Source organism: Lonchura striata, chromosome Z (assembly GCF_050655825.1).
Source record: "Lonchura striata isolate lonStrDom1 chromosome Z, ASM5065582v1, whole genome shotgun sequence".
Classification (NCBI taxonomy): Eukaryota; Metazoa; Chordata; class Aves; order Passeriformes; family Estrildidae; genus Lonchura; species Lonchura striata.
Genome location: NC_140740.1, coordinates 42,434,786 through 42,451,209, shown reverse-complemented (window position 1 = coordinate 42,451,209; position 16,424 = coordinate 42,434,786). Strand labels below are relative to the sequence as shown.

At 40.2% G+C, this 16,424-nt stretch overlaps 1 pseudogene across 1 annotated transcript; it reads left to right on the top strand.

Annotated features, from left to right (window-relative positions):
* Positions 1-1,648: 1,648 nt before the first annotated feature.
* On the top strand, positions 1,649-12,329 carry LOC146763787 (uncharacterized; annotated as a pseudogene). The gene has a single exon (XR_014951047.1). The product of XR_014951047.1 is annotated as an uncharacterized LOC146763787 (transcript).
* The last annotated feature ends 4,095 nt before the right edge of the window (positions 12,330-16,424 follow it).

Below are 16,424 nucleotides of genomic sequence, written 5' to 3'. Positions count from 1 at the left end.
AAAAGCTACCTTTAAATCAAGGCTCTTTCTTTATATGAAAGTCAGGTATTCTTTTGACAGGTTGCCCAGAGAAACTCTGGGTGACCCATCCTTGGACATATTAAAGCCAGGATTGCTGGAGCTCTAATCAGCATGGTCTAGAGGAAGGTCTCCTTACCCATGTCAGGGGAGAAAATTCATGATCTTTAAAGCCCCTTCCAAGTGAAACCATTCTATGATCTGCTTTTGTCCCTCAAGAAGAGATTTTCTTTTACATACTTCCACTCCCTCTCTTCCCTCTTGTCCCTTTTCACCTTTCTCTTCCCCTCCTCTCCCTCCCCCATACAGCCACGAAAATTCACTGTCTTGGGAAACAAATCTACTTATCAACTTGAAAATAAACTTCAGAGTCCACCATGTGATCCTCCTACACATCTCACCAAGGGACCTACAGGGTGGCAAGAAAATACGGAGTTTCCTCTTTAGGACTTAAGAGGCCAGGGTAAATGATGGGTTTGACATCCAGCTAACTGTAATTATGTTGGTGCGCTGCACAAAAAATACTCTGTTTTTTGCTATCAGCAGGGATCTAGAACCAGAGAAAACAACAGGTAGAAGAACAACCTACAAAACAGTTGGGTTTTACAGGGTAAAAAAAAGGTCTTCATTCTCGGTTACTCAATTTACTACACAGAAAACATGCTGGAGAACTTCAGAACTTCCACCCCCAAAAACTAAATCCTGGTGTATTTCTACAGTTATTTGAGTCCATGAACCCTTCCTTATTTAATAATACTGCTAATTCAATTACAGAGCTGATTTCCCTTATTATAGCACAAAGATGTTTTTGAGCTGTGGGGTTGAACATGTGCAGAAGATAGATTGTATCTCTTAAGAGTTCCATTTAGATGCATTAAAAAACCACAACAACACAAACAATAATCCATTTTTGAACCAGATGGCAAGTCCTTGCCATACTGGGGGTATCAAGGAGATCTGCAGCTTCATGAGTGCAACTTTTTTGAGTGAGGGTGTGTGACTTGACATGCCTTGGACTTTTGCCTCTGAGGCTGTTGTCTAAAGTAATAAATTGAAATGTCAGAGAATGCTTCCAGGCAATTCACTTGTCTCTACACAAAATTTTTAGGACAGTCTCTAACACATTTTCAATCTGTGGCAACAGGCACTTTCTGAAACTATTTCTGGGCACCTGTAGAACACCAGAGCCACATCCAACAGGCAGTCTGACTGCCATCACCTGGCTGACCCTGGGAGACATCCCTGATGTAGGTGCAGGTTCTCCCACATCAGTTGGAACCATAACCAGGGTCTGATGAGGGATATATGCAATTATTCATACAGATGCAGTTTCATTGTTCAATTTGGAAATGGCATTTTTGCCTAATCCATGCTCCTGGGAATAATTTTTCCTTCAATTGAAGAAATCTGATCCAGAAGGGGACTAATGAGTATCTCTGCCTTTCCTTTGTAAAGAATTGGAATGCTGTCCTTGACCAATGGAGATTAATATGACAATGTGGTTAGGGGAAGTTGCACTAGATGAAACACCAGTATTTCAAGAGCTTCTAAACATTAAGGGTGTGTCCTAGGTTGACTGTATGATGCCGTTATTCACAATCGTCTGTTCTGTTTATGCTGAATAATAAGTTTTGCACCTTTTAGATTTGTTCCAGAAGTGAAGGGGGGGGGTGGGGGTGGGGAAGAAGAAGCGTGGAGTTTGTTTTCAGAAACTGCACTCCCTCCTCCACATTCCTGCTGCTGGACTGTGTTGTCTGCTGATGGACAGACAGCGAGACAGAGCTCTCCTTTGCTCTTTAGTTAGTTTTAGCTAGCTGAGGCAAAGAAGTTCCCTGGACTGTGGTTTTTTTCCCTCTCTCTGGACCTGCTCTGGATGAACACCAGGAGAGCAGCAGCAGCAGCGCCGGTGGCCCAGCGGGCCGGGCCTGGGCCGTGGCATTTCCAGCGCCGGAGGGACGGATCAGAGACTGAGTGAGCCCAGCTGCAGCCCGGGGGGTTTCTGAGTTTGTCTCTCTCTTGGAGTGGCAAGAAATTTTATTGTTTAATATTGTCTAAGTTTGCTTGTTTAATAAACAGGTTTGTTCCTCTTTTCTCCAAGGAGGTATCCTTCCCGAACTGGTTGGGGAGAGGGGCAAATTGAATCTGCTTCCTAGAGGAACCCTTTTGGGGGTTCTTTCCCAAATTTGCCCTGAACCAGGACAAATACATTTATTGGCACCCAACTACTGGGACTTGAGAAAGTGGAAAAAAACCTTTATTGATTGCATGCTGGTTGTGCTTGCTCTGTAGTGGGTTAAAGCAGTCAGTAGCCATGTTGCTTGCATTCATAATATCTCTTGGGGTGGAGGCCCTCATGTGGTTCTGGTCTCTAGGCTTTTCTGAGGTTTTAGTACTTTTTTGGTCACTAGGATTATTGTCCCTTACCGTAGTTTTTGCAGTAGTGGAGCACAGATTAAAATAGCTACTGTGCTGGCCTGGGTGATAGTGATTTATAAGGCACTTACAAAGATACTGGCGTCAGTTCAAGATATGTATGGTTTATGGTTTTTTCAGCCTACCCTGCGTCCTAATTCCAGTAGTATGTTTTGGGGGTTTATTAGTAATTGCACCTAGTTTTTTAAAGGAGGAGCAGAGGGTGAGGTTTTCCAGCCTCTCCTTTCCTTCTTCTCCTTTGAATCTGTTATGTCACTTTTTGAGAATGTTCAGTTTTCCCTGAATGCTAAAGATACTAATCTTTCTGGTATTTAATCTGGTAACTTTCCTTTATACAGTCTGCAGGTTCTCTAGAGTGAAGGCTGAGATGTCCAGAGGAGCTGATGAGATCCCTGACCCAGGTGTGGAAAATCCTGAGTGATGTGGAGAATGGGAAAATATGGGCCAAACCCTGAAGGAATTTTCTGACTCTGTAGAGTGGGATTTTCCATGTGAACAAATTCAGAATCCAGCTGAGGTGGAGAAATACCTGAAAGAGAAGTGCCATGATGACTCTAAGGAGAAAAAGTTCATTGCAATAAGCTGGGCTCTGGCTTATGCTCATCGCACACTGCTAGGTACTGTAGGGCAGCAGACAGAAGCAAGAGGGAAGGGACATAAACCAGCAGCTACCCCAGTCACTCAGGCTGCAGACAACACCCCAGTTAGCCAGGCTTCAGCTAAACCAGACAGTAATCCTAAACCACTGGCAGCTGCTGTGGGAAAGAAAAAAAGCAAAACTGACCGGCCAGTGACTGACGATGATGACCCGGGGAGAAGGGCCCTCAAAACAAATTACTGACACAAAACTAGAGTTAAAGGAACTAATACAAGATCAGAGGCCATTATCAAGTCCTATTCCCTGAAGGACCTTTGTGGCCTAAGAAAGGATTACATTCAAAGACCTGATGTGTCTATAATTAGTTGGTTGGTCTGTCTTTGGGATGCTGCAGGAGAGGTTTCAATTCTGGATGGTAGTGAAGCAAGGCATTTGGGATCCTTGTCACATGATCTGGTTATTGACCATCATATTGACCATATAATGAAGGGGGCTGACTCCGAGAGTCTCTGGGCACAGGTCCTGGGAAGTGTGGCAAAAAGATATCTGTGTGCAGACAATCTCTTATGCAGCAAACCCACTGGAAGACTATAGAACAAGGAATTCAACACTTGAGGGAAATGGCAGTGGCAGAGATTATCTTCTCAGATGATATAAACACTGTTAATCCAGACTTGGTACCACATAAATCCATGATGTGGCCGAAACTTGTACGACTTGGGACACAAGAATACGCATTTTCTTTAGCAATAATGAAGCAAGATGGTGGTGAGGAGACCGTGCTTGATATGGCAAAGAAGCTCCGAGCATATGCAGATGCTGTACATGGCCCAACCCATGCCAGAATTGCAGCAGTGGAGACACGTCTGCAGAAACTAGAAGATAAGATGGAAGATAATCATAAGAAACTCAGGGAGGAGATTAAAGATGGTTTTCTCCAAATCTCAGCAGTACAGATTAGAGATTCTGGTACCCAATGCAGACATTCCCCAGATGGGGAAAGAAGGTACACCTCACAAGATGAGCTGTGGCTCTTCCTGTGAGATTGCGGAGAAAACATGAGGAGATGGGATGGAAAACCTACTGCTGCTCTGGCACAATGGGTGCATGAATTGAAGGAAGGCAAGACTCTGAGAGGAAGTTTCACCAAAAGGAAAGCAGCTCCAGTTGCCCATAACCAAACTGCCACATATGATGATGATGGCGATATTTTTGATCCCCTTGAAGGAACCTCCAGGACATATGCCCCAGGAAAGAAGGATAACCAGGCTTAGAGGGGCCCTGCCTCTAGCCAGGTAGAGGCAAGGGAAAACCGTATTTTTTGGACTGTGTGGATTGGTTGGCCTGGCACATCAGAACCACAAGTATATAAAGCTTTGGTCAACACTGGTGCACAGTGCACATTAATCTCATCAAAGTATGTGGGGGCAGAACCTGTTTCTGTTGCTGGTGTGACGGGGGGATCACAGGACTTTACTTCAGTGGAACCTGAGATCAGCCTGACTGGAAATGAGTGGAAGAAACACTCTACTGTGACTGGCCCAGAGGCCCCATGCATTTTAGGTGTTACAAAGAGCCAAAGGGACTCAGGTAGGCATTTGGAATAGCTGCTGTAGAGACGGAGGGAATCAAGCAATTGAACAGCTTACCTGGACTATCAGAAAACCCATCTGCAGTAGGACAGGGTGGCACATGGGCCAGACTCCAAAAGAAAAAGGCTCATCCACACATAAGCATTCCTTCTGAATGCTTACTAACAATCCCCTGGTGTGTTGGTGGCTGGCAGCAAGAAATGGCTAGTGTCCCTTTGACCAGCTGTAAGAGACACTGGACTCAAGAGAGCTGGTGACATTTCTGAAGAGATAGTTTGCCAAAATATTGCCAGTTTGACCAAAGCAAGACTGCCTGCTCTTTGGTGTATGGCCTGAACCTGAACATGGTCAGAACCAACCTGTTGTCCATGCCAACCTGCACCATCCTCTTTCCTTTTTTAAACTTAAGTCAATAGCTTCTTTCACTCCAGTTTCAGCAGTCTAGTGATCACCGATTCTTCAGCTTGGTCATCTGCCTTTACCACATTGCTTCTGTCTAAAGCAGTGGAGTGATGAAGAATAGCTTCATTTCTACAGTCTGGAAAGCTCAAGCACTTGGGTGAAACCAGGATGCCTCCTATGTCACGTAGCAATAATAAAACATAACTGCATTCTTTTATTATCTCTCCCAAGAGGTTGTTGTAAGTAGCAGTCATGATAGCCCATAAGTAGGTCTAATAAAAAAAAACCAAAAAAACCCCAAAATGACCCAAAAAAACCAAACAAACAAGAAAAAAAAAAAAAAACCTACAATCTCCCCCCCCCCAGCAATCAAAAACAAATAACAGCCAACAGTAATTCCCTTTCTTCAAGGGCAGGAGACAAACTGATGTACACTCAGCCCCTCACTTTCAGAGAGCAATAAACTCAAAGTTGGCAGCTACAAAAAACAAGCTTTCTTTATTTTCCAATTTTAGAGTTCTTGGGCCACAATAAACTGGTAGTTTAAAGTCTTCTGTATGCTCTTTAGTAACAATAAAACATACCTCTAACCTCCCATAAGGATAATGCTGGGAATTCCTAAGCTCTTCAGACAGAATAAAAGATTATTCTTTCTGTAACAGTTTTGAAGTAATAAAACTTACCTTTATAAATACTGTCTGTGACAATAGAGGACATATATCACAGGCTGCCTTTTATGCAAATTATGTTCACTGTTCTGCTGCACAGATTTTATCTGACCTGGGGGCTGGAACCAGCATGGATGGACAACAGTTGTGGAAACTAGCCAGACCTCTGGGTTTCCTGGCATTGCTCTTGTAATGTCAGATAGGGGTATATTCTAGTCAGTAATCACATATTTTTTGAACACTATAGATCATAAATACTTTCAATAATTAAAATGTATCAGACATAGAGTATTTTTTGCTTTTTATTTATATGAAATATATTTTATTTTGCCTTGTGATCAGTTTGTTTTAGCTTGTGAGCATGTTTACAGTCCCGCTTACTGTTTAATGTTCACAGTTTATTAAGGAAAGAGCATCCTGAAAACCCAATTTTCAAGACTAAGGTAAATAAAACAAAAAGAAGATCAAAGAAAGTATATTACTTGGAATCATTTGACCACAAAGTTGGACAAAGAGGGCACTGGCATAATTTCAATTGCGGTGCTTGGGGAAACCAAAGACTTCAACCAAGAAAAATTCAGTGCTTCATTGCAGCAGTTTAGACTTGCATATAGTACACATGAAACCCATTTTCAGGATGGCACATGTCAGTAGTTAAAGTTATGTTGTGTTCCCATATGAATTATTGTTAACAACAGCAGCAAGAAAACTATATAATGCCACATACAAAATGGGAGGTTTCTAATATTATGACCTGAACATTTGCATTTTAATAGCACAAACAAGTGAATCAGATTTAGTATGTAATTAAATATATTGTCTATTAGTAACAGCACAGGTAAAACTTGGTCTTAATTTCATGCTATTATACCAGAGTAAATCTCACAGTCTTTATTTAAATTTTAATTCATTCAATGATTTCCTAAAATAAATGACCCACGAAAGCTTTTCCTATTTTTTTCTGTTCACTATATTTGTGGAGCCTTTTTTTTAAAAAAAAAACAACCTGAAATTAATAATCTGAAATTTTATTTACTTTAGTATTGTAACTATATTTTTGCATGACTTCCAGCTATGGTAAATCAGGAAATTATTGTTGAACTACAGAGTCTGAAGAATAAACTGTGGACAAGCAGTATAAAATCCATCTATGAGTGCTGTGTAAAATATCTTTCTACTGAGCCTCTTCCCGGAGAACTGGAGAATCTTCTTAGCAATTCCCTTATGTTTTCACTCCCATATCAATATTTACTGTTAGTATAAAGATGAACTTTCTGTTTGGAGTAATGTTTTTATGGTTTGTCATTCATCTTATAAGGAAAACACTCTTAGAAGCAGTTTCTAATGTGGCAGCATCCCAGTCTTTCAGCAGTAGGATACAACACCTTTTCTGCCTTCAAAGGATCATATTTTTTGTAGAGCCAAGGCAATTGATTTTGGTCTCTGTACTGAGGAAAATAAAAAATCATGCTGCAGAGAGTAGCTGTGAAGCTACCAATAATGTGTGATGCCATTCAAACACCTAGAATCTGAAAAAACATTTACTTTCCATAGGACCAACTAATGAATATGAAATACTTGTTTTCTTCTGCTTCTGGCAATACAGTTTGGAAAGGAAAAGCTGTACTTCTATAGAAATTAATTTAGCTTTCTTTCTGAAAGATCAACATTACTCATGAAGTAAAAAATTAAAATTAAACAATCCACTCCTCTTTCTATGATTCTTTGTCTAAATGAACTGCTAACATCATGCCTTAACAATAGGCAGTGAATCTCAATCATATTTTCATGTTGTGACTTCTATATTTTTATGTTGTGACTTGCATTGAAAATGGATAGACATGACTGTTGTCAAGAAGCCTTTGAGAAAATGAGTCAATATGCATTGCAGAACTTAGTTCAAAACCTTTCACTGTTTTCCTATGTTGAATGATGTGCAGCTAAAACAAGAGAAGGAAGGGATGCCATACTGAGGGACTTGTGCAAACTTGAAATATGGGTCCACAAGATCTTCATGAAGCTCAACAAGACCAAGTAAGGTGTTGCAACCGGGTTGAGGCAATCCCAGATATCAAGACTGGGTGAAGTCATGGAAAGCAGCCCTGCCAAGGGGGACTTGGGGCTGTGAGGGAGGGAAAGCTCGATGGACCCTGGCCCTGAAATCCCCGGTTTACTGGGCTGGTCCCCCAGCATAGGGGGGGATCCTGCCCTGGTGAGGTGAAACCTCAAGTGAAGTGATGTGCTCAGCTCCATGGTCCTCAACACAAGAAATAAATGGACCCCCTACAGCAGGTCCAGAAGAGGCCATGAAGACGCTCCAAGGACTGGAGAACCTTTCCTATGAAGACAGGCTCAGAGAGCTGGGTGTGCTCAGCCTGGAGAATAGAGTGCTTGTGGTAGAATTTAGAGCCCTTTCCAGTGGCTGAAGAGGGCTTTTAAAAAGGATGGACAGGAACATTTTATACCGGAAGATTGTGACAGGACACAAGGGAGATGTTGCATGAAGGGAGTTTGTGTTTTACGTTTATTTTATTCAGTTGATTGTTAAATGGTCCATTCAGTTATCCCCCATGTTTTCCCAAATTGGTTTCTTCCTAAATCATGCCCTCCCTTTCATTTGCCCCTCAAGAGATCCCCTCCCCTTGTTCCAGACCCTGCCCTGCCTATCAAGGCAACCCTGCCCCTTCTTTCCTACCTGTCAAGACAACCCCGCCCCTTGTTCCAGTACACTCCCCATCATTCATTACCTGGATCAATCCCCAACCAAGGTGTCTCTCCAAAACTCCACCTCTAGTTTTACTCTATTGGTTCTCATTTTGTGTCCACACCCTCTTTTGCTTTGCTTTAAAAACCCATGCACAAAGGTGCTTGGGGCTCTCCTCGTCCTGACCTCATTGAAGAATGTTGGAACTTCATGACCGGAGACACTCCTCTTTATTCTTTGCCCAGTCCCTGCCCTGTCACATAGAAGCACCATCTCTCTCTCTGTCTCTGGATAGAGCTTTGTCAGCTCTAAGGGTCTGCCCGTGGCTTCACCCCAGCCAAGGCAGTTCCCCACATCTACTGCTCCACTGGAGTAACAGCTAGCTGGGGTTCTGGTGAGCAGTGGCAGGGAAGTGCTTTTAAACTGGAAAGGGCAGGTTGAGATTAGCTGTTAGAAGAGATCATTTACTCAGAGGGTGATGAAACAATGGAACAGGTTTCCCAAAAAGTCTGAGGATTCCCAGCCCTGGAAGTGTTCACACCCAGGCAGGATGGTGCTTGGAGCAATGTGATCTTGTGAATGACATCCTTGTCCATGGCAGGGGAATTGGAACTACATGATCTTTAAGGTCTCTTCTGAACCAAAACAGTTTGGATTCTCTGATTATATCATTTATAGATGGAGAAATGGCTGAAAGGAAATAATACTGAAATACCTGATAGAGCTTTAGTAAATACCCATTCATGGTTAAATGGGAAGCACTCAAATTCTGTTAATGATCAATGGATGCAATCATAGAACAACAGAATTATTTAGGGTGGAAGGGACCACTAGGGTTCATCTGGTCTAACTCTCTGCTCAAAGCAATTAGGCATGTTATCCATCTATCTATCCACATATGCATAAAAAAATTATTTTTCTCTCTGTTGGTTCATTATGTGTGTGAAAATGCACACACAAACACAGAGTTTCTAATATGAGACCAAGAAATGAAACAGACTCAGAAATTAAAAAAAAAAAAAAAGGGAATTTAATATCATGGCCTTTACCTTTATTGATTAGATATCACGATTAGATGGCTTAATTAGATAGTGTAGTTGTTCTGTGTGTAAACTGGGAAATATAGCGTGGTCTGCAGAGATCATCATTAAGTAAGTCTTTCTATTCTATCCCTCTAAATTAATGTATGGTTTATATAAATGGTTCACAGAGAAAAATTCGTTAATTATTCATGTGGGAGATTTTTTACAATCCCTGTGGCAAGGAGGTTCAGAACAACCAATAAACTGCAAAGGCATCTATATTAAATACAGTAATGAAATAATAGTATCATTAATTTGGAAAAAAGCATTAGTTCACTACCTAAAATCTTTATATAAAAACTTCTAGTTTTTTCCAGAAAGAGATTCTGTCATTCTTGCAAAAGCTGTGGTCAGGATGCAACACTTACCAGATGATGCTCCCAGCCCGACATTACTGAATCATTTGAGCTAGGTTACAGAATGAGACCCTCCTGGCTTTGAAATCTGTTCATCCATGAATATTCTTCAACAGGGGAGGTCAGCAGCCACTCAGAACACAGAGTTTAATTGCAAATTTTAGATAAAGGCCTTTCCCCAAATATGCCATGCTCTGGTGATCTAATGTAATAGATTCATGTCTAGTAATGAAGTTTTTTTTCCCATGACAGTGAACTATGAAGTTATTCAAAATAATTTTAAAAAAAAGACCACCAGCCTTATAAATTAGGGTGGCAGACTTGTACCAAGCTTTGTCCTCTACATCTAATCTTGTCTAAGAATATCAGCAGTGGAATTTTGCTTCTAGCTCTTAAAGTAAAATTCTTCATTCTAAGAAATTAAAAAATAAAAACCAAACAACAACAACAAAACCTTTAGAAATAGCAAAAACAACCAAAAAATAACTCATACAAAAAGCAAAATGAAAGAGCCCATATGCTGCTGCCCTTAGTGATACAAAATATTAATTTATTTTTTTAATAGCTCCTAATACATGTCTGTGCTAGTATCTGCATATACATCCTGTCTGTATTCTGTGTGCAGCTTATAGAGGGCAGAGGGGACATCACTGGTGTCCAGTCACCACCACAATGCACTCCCTCTCTTCTCACAGCAGTATCACGTGAAACAGTTCAGCTGGGATTTTTCTGACAAAAGTTTGTATTGCCCAGTGAAAGAGTAATTTGGATTTTAGAGATCATGTTACCTTACTTCATAGAGAGTAATTCAAGCCATGGTCATCTGTCAGTATTATGTGGAAGAACACTGCTGGATCAGGGTTAAAATCACGTGCTTTATCTGCCTATTTCAGTGATTCACTTCAAGTGCCATACAATTTGCACCCAAACTGGATATACCATTGTACAGAATAAACTGATTCTTTCTAACTCACACTTACTCTCTGATTCCTGCTTCCTCAGTAAATTACTGATAAGGTTTTTTGCCTGTCTTTGGAAACAGATGAGATCAAATACAAAAGAGAAGCAGAGGAAAGGAAGTTCAAGATAAGGGAAATGTCTAGATTCAGCCCTATGGCAAGTAATTCTCTCAAGGTACATCTACTTCAGGCATTATCTATCTCCATTTAGCAATGGAGAAGTTTTAACACTCAGAAGAGTGTTGAAAAAAGTAATGATAATTCAATAGCCAGACCAGGAAGAGTCACAGAGGAATTCTCCCTTACCTGGAGAAGTCATTTATTCCAGTAGAAAATCCAGACAGATCTGACATAGCTGTATTTTGGACAAAATACATGCTGGTAAAAATAACCATGCAGCACCAATTAATAGTGCCTTGGAGCAGCAGGAACTCACATGAGATTTCTGCACTGATAGGTGGAAATGCTATAGTGAATTAAAGCAAAGGAAAGGAATGCATTATAATTAACAAAATTATGTGTGGTCTTCAGAGCTCTCCCTGTGTTTCTGGAACTGTGCATGGTTTTTAACTGACCACACAGCTCATTATCTACACACGCATGAAGAATTGTCATACTCATTGTGTATAAACTAGTTTTCTGAACTTATGTCAACAAGGACTTCAGACTTCCTCCTTAATTTATTCAGCAAATTTCACATTTTTTTACAGAAGATGTATTGAATCTCAGGGCCTGGGATTTGATTAATCTCAATGTAGAGGCAATATGTTACCACGTTGCAGCAATGTCTGACAGGCATTTATTATGTACTTTAAAAGGATAAGTGCTACAGCTACAGAAGTCTGTGAAATGTCTAAAGGTCATGTCCAGAGGAGAAATGTAAAATAGAGAAAGCCATTCTACTATTAAGAAAATAGAAAATAGTAATCTATTTCAGAATACAAAAGACCAGATATGGTTTGATCCAAAGCTCACTTAATAGGATGGGAGTCAGATAATTATGAATTTATATTAACAACATAAGGAGGGAAGCAGAGGGATTCAGTTATTATGCCTAATTGGTTAGGGAATACCAAAAAGTGCTGTATTGCATTTTCTTGGAAATAGTATTAAATAAACATTAAGAAAAATTTATTCAGATGAGAATCAAGAGGGTAAGGAAAAGAGCATATCTAGTGAATTTTAAGACAGTGATTAGTTATTCATGTAGGTTCTAGGGACCATTAGCCTGAGTAACATGTTAGCTTTCCATTTCAGATGATTACATTTTGCTTAGTGAAAGTGTTAATATTTTTATCAATTAGTTATGACATTTCATTTTAGTCCATCTCCTAACACGAGTAGTTTAAAGCATTACTGTAATAGTGAATAAAAACTAAGTAAAAACAAGTGCATGGTATAGAAATATATTAGAAAATGCTTTATCACCTCTACAGGAACTGACCATATTTGGTTACTGAAATTTAGCCTGAATACTGGGTTACTTTTCTGTGATTCCGTATTCTGAAGAGAAACTGCATTTCAGTTATAAGTGAAATTATTATTATTAGATGGGCGTATTACTTATGTCACTTGTTCACCATAGGTGAGCTTTCAACTGTGAGTTAAATAATATTTTCAGTTACTGAAACATTTTCAAACAGTTTGAAAAATTCTGCAAACTATATTTAAGGATTTCAAAGCCAACTTAAAGATGCACATTCAAGGAACTAATTTATCTCTGGGTATCAGTAGTTTCAGATCTTCTGAGCAGTATTAAAATCTCACTGTTTATTCAACAGTTTGTTTCTTCCTCTGGAACTTGTGCTGATTTGTCTTTTCTTATGCCTGAAATAAGGAGCCAAAAACTTTTGAATGCTGATGCTAGGGCTGAGTTGTCTGGCTTAGGAGTGATACAGATGCAGAGTGCTCAAATCTCCATCCTGCCAATGAGGTGTGTGAGTGTTATCTCCACCTCTAGAGGCAAAGCACCTCAGGGTTACAGCTGGACAAAATCTAATATCACAGGGCAACAGTGGTCTACCCTCAGTAGTAGTTTCACCTGGATTTTTACCAATTGGGGACTAAAATCTGTCTGAAAGCCAATAGTTGCTCCAGTGCTTAGTTTTCTGAACCAATTAGTTATTTTAAGTGATTGCTTCTGAAACTTTTTAAATTTTTTTGTTGTTGAAGTGCTTTACAAGTGATGCTGCAGAATATCTTACAGAGCTGCAGTATCTGTTCCCTAAACTCTTCCACATTAAGCAAATAATATTTTGAATACAAGAAGAATTTAAATCATCTATAGGCAGTCTTCCTTATCTGGTGCTTAGATGTGATACAGAAATCATCCAGAGGAAGTGTCAAAGAATATCCCTATAGGTTGATCAAAACTAGCACAGAATTTTTTTTGTAGAATTTTTACCTCCTCCACTACTACATCCCTTGAAAATCAGTAGCACTATTCAATGACTGAGATGTAGTTCAAGCCAAAAATCCATGAGCAAAGCATCAGATGACAATTGTATAAACCTACACTACAGTAATAAGTATATGTCTGGAAAACTCAAAAGGGATGCACAAAAAAAAAAAAAAAAAAAAAAAAAAAAAAAAAAAAAAGAGTACTGTGCCAAAGGCTTTATTCAGTATCTAATAGGAAAACCACTCTGGCCAGTTATTGAATTGTATTACTGTAAAAGTGTTTACTCACTGCATTATGCTTTGACTGCTCAAAAAACATGTTTTTGTCAGGTTACTGAGCTAGCCACCATGCTGCTAAATCATTTAATGTTCTCAGTTTTACTCTCAAGTAAGTGAGGTATGGTTCCACAGGGCATGAAACAAATAGAGCAGCAGCACTTCAGCTTTAATAGTGTCTGACACCCAGGCCAGCTTGCCACCCGTTCTTCACAGCTGGAACACAGCTGGTCCAGAAAGAGAGGCAGGATGGGATATTCTCAGGCTAGGGCAACAGCAGCACTCCCAAGAACCTGCCAAAGCGAGCACTGGGATTGCTGCTGGATGTGATCTCACTCAATATGACACTGGGCAAGTCTGAAAGACAAAAGCACACTGAACCCTTATACAGTTGTTGCTTAATGTTTAGGGAAAATCCAGGGTCAGCTCAGTGACATTCTGGGTGTACACATTACCAGCTCCCTGGGAACTGAGAGTTTACTTTAAGCTCTGATTTGATTCATATAAACTGCCTGAAGCCAATTAACACAATGTAATCACAATAGTGATGGTAGTGCCCTACCTCCAGCAATGTGTGCTGACAGCTTGCTAAAGGGTTACAGGAAGCAAGAAAACCTTGGTTTAAATTTGGGTCAACTTCTTACCAGTTGTGCTCCAGTGGGGCGCAGTGCTGACATAAGCATTTACCTACTTTGATGTCCACATTGCACAGATATTAATATTGGAGCTGTTAAAAAAAAAAAAGAAAAAGAAAAAAGAAAATAAATAAATTGTAATTTATTGAGATCTGTGCACAGGGCAAAGCTTGCATAGGGACTCAGGTTGTTTAGCTGTCTCTGTTTAGTGGAGTCAGTTTCATTCCAAGGGTCCCTGAAAACAACTTCCACTGGATGGGGCAGAATTCCTCAGCTCTTACTTATTCCTCATCTCTTACCCCTTCCACAGCCCTGCATTACTCCCCTCAGACACTGCTGATGCTTCATTACACATAAAGTTAAACCAAATACAAAAAGTCTCCCAACTACCTTAGCCATGTACAGAACACTGCCTTATGTGGCCATTCCTGCACATACAGAAACAGGTCCTGCTGCTGATTTAAAAATGTCTTATCTAAGTGCATTTTGGCCACTTCTGCATTAGGAAAAGATTGCAAAAACTTGTTCCTTCTTCTTTAGAGGACTGCTAACTGTTTACTGGTTTCAGAGTCTTTAATATAATTTAACAACCCTTGCACCATGATAACTTGAACACCTAAAAAATCCAGTGACACCAAGACTGAAACACAAAACTAAAATGCAGTGACTCAATCCCTTTATCAGGTTGAACTATTCTTTGATCCATCTGTCTTTTTTCTTTATCTCATTTTAACTGTTGTGCTGTGTATCTCATTCCTTCTGCTGCCCAAATCTTCCTTCTCTTACATGTAAACCTCCAAGAAGACGTTTCAAATATATCTGTTTTATATAAAATTATAATCATGTTCCAGAGAGCTTAATTTACTCTTTTAGTGATCTGTTAGTTAAAAGAAATGCAATCCCTATAGTCTAGACAGACAATTAACCCTGGTAACCCCAGAATACATAGTTAGGATTCCCCTGTATGAACCAAGAAAAACGTAATTAGATGTTCAGTCTAGGAAGTGGCTGCCTATTGATAACAATGTTAGTTCTTCTCCATGGTAGTTCATAGAAAGTCTTTCTCAAAATAGTTTATGGAGTAAAAATGTATCTATATATCCCAGAGGAAAAGGGAAATTAATAGGTTTAAGTAATGATGAAAAGACATACTGGAGTGAGGTTTGAAATAGCTGAGAAAGCTGATGTGGAGGGAAACGTGTGAAGAATATTTTCATATGACATAGACTGGAAAAAAAAAAAGCTTATGGTTTTTTTTTTTATTTCTCACTATTAGAGCCCAAACTTACAAAATTGTTCAAATATATCTGCAAAAACTTAATTTTAATTCCTAATCAATTGTTTTGTTTTTAATTCCTAAGAAATTAATTTGATTTTATGTCTCCTTCAGCATTAATTTTTCTTAAATATGGATACCCTCCACATGTATTTGTCTAGAAATATTTTTGAAAAATGCATCAAATGTAACAGATTTGTCCTGAAAGCCAAATAATCACATCCCACTTAAATTTAGCATTATAAACTAAGTTTTTATTGTTCCTATATGTGATATACTGAAACAGTAAGGTATATCTGGATGCTTATTCACGTCTTCATCAAGTTCATATCCCTGATTTGTGTTTGTGTGGCCAGATTTTGGTGGCAAGAGGGGTATAGGGGTAGCTTCTGTGAGAAGCTGTCAGAAGCTTCCTCCATGTCCAAGAGATCCACTACCAGCTGGATCCAAGACAGACCCTGTGTTGGCCAAGCCCCGAGCCTTTCAGTGATGGTGGTAACACCTCTGTGGTAACAGATTTAAGAACAAAAAGAAGTTATTGTGTGGATGTAGCTGTGCGCAGAAAAGAGCAGGGTGAGACCATGTGCTAGCAGCAGCCCTGCAGACAGCCATGGCAGTGCAAAAGGAGGGGCAGGAGCTGCTCCAGGCTCTGGAGCTCAGATTCCCCTGCAGCCCCTGGAGCAGCCCAAGGTGAGGCAGCTGTGCCCTTGCAGCCAGGGAGGGCACGGGGGAGCAGAGATCCACCTGCAGCCCATGGAAGAGACCCACGCCAGAGCAAGGGGATACCCAAAAGAGTGCTCTGAAAAGTGGAAAGTGGGAGCAGAGTCCTGAGAGAAACCTGCAGACCCACAGAGAGAGGAGCCCAGGCTGGAGCAAGTTTGCTGCCAGGACTTGTGACCCCATGGGGGACACTGCAGCAGGCTGCTCCTGAAGAACTGACCCTGTGGAGAAAAGTCCCACATGGGAGCAGTTAATGAAAAGCTGCAGTTCGTGGAAAGAACTCTGGCTGAAATTTGTGGGGGACT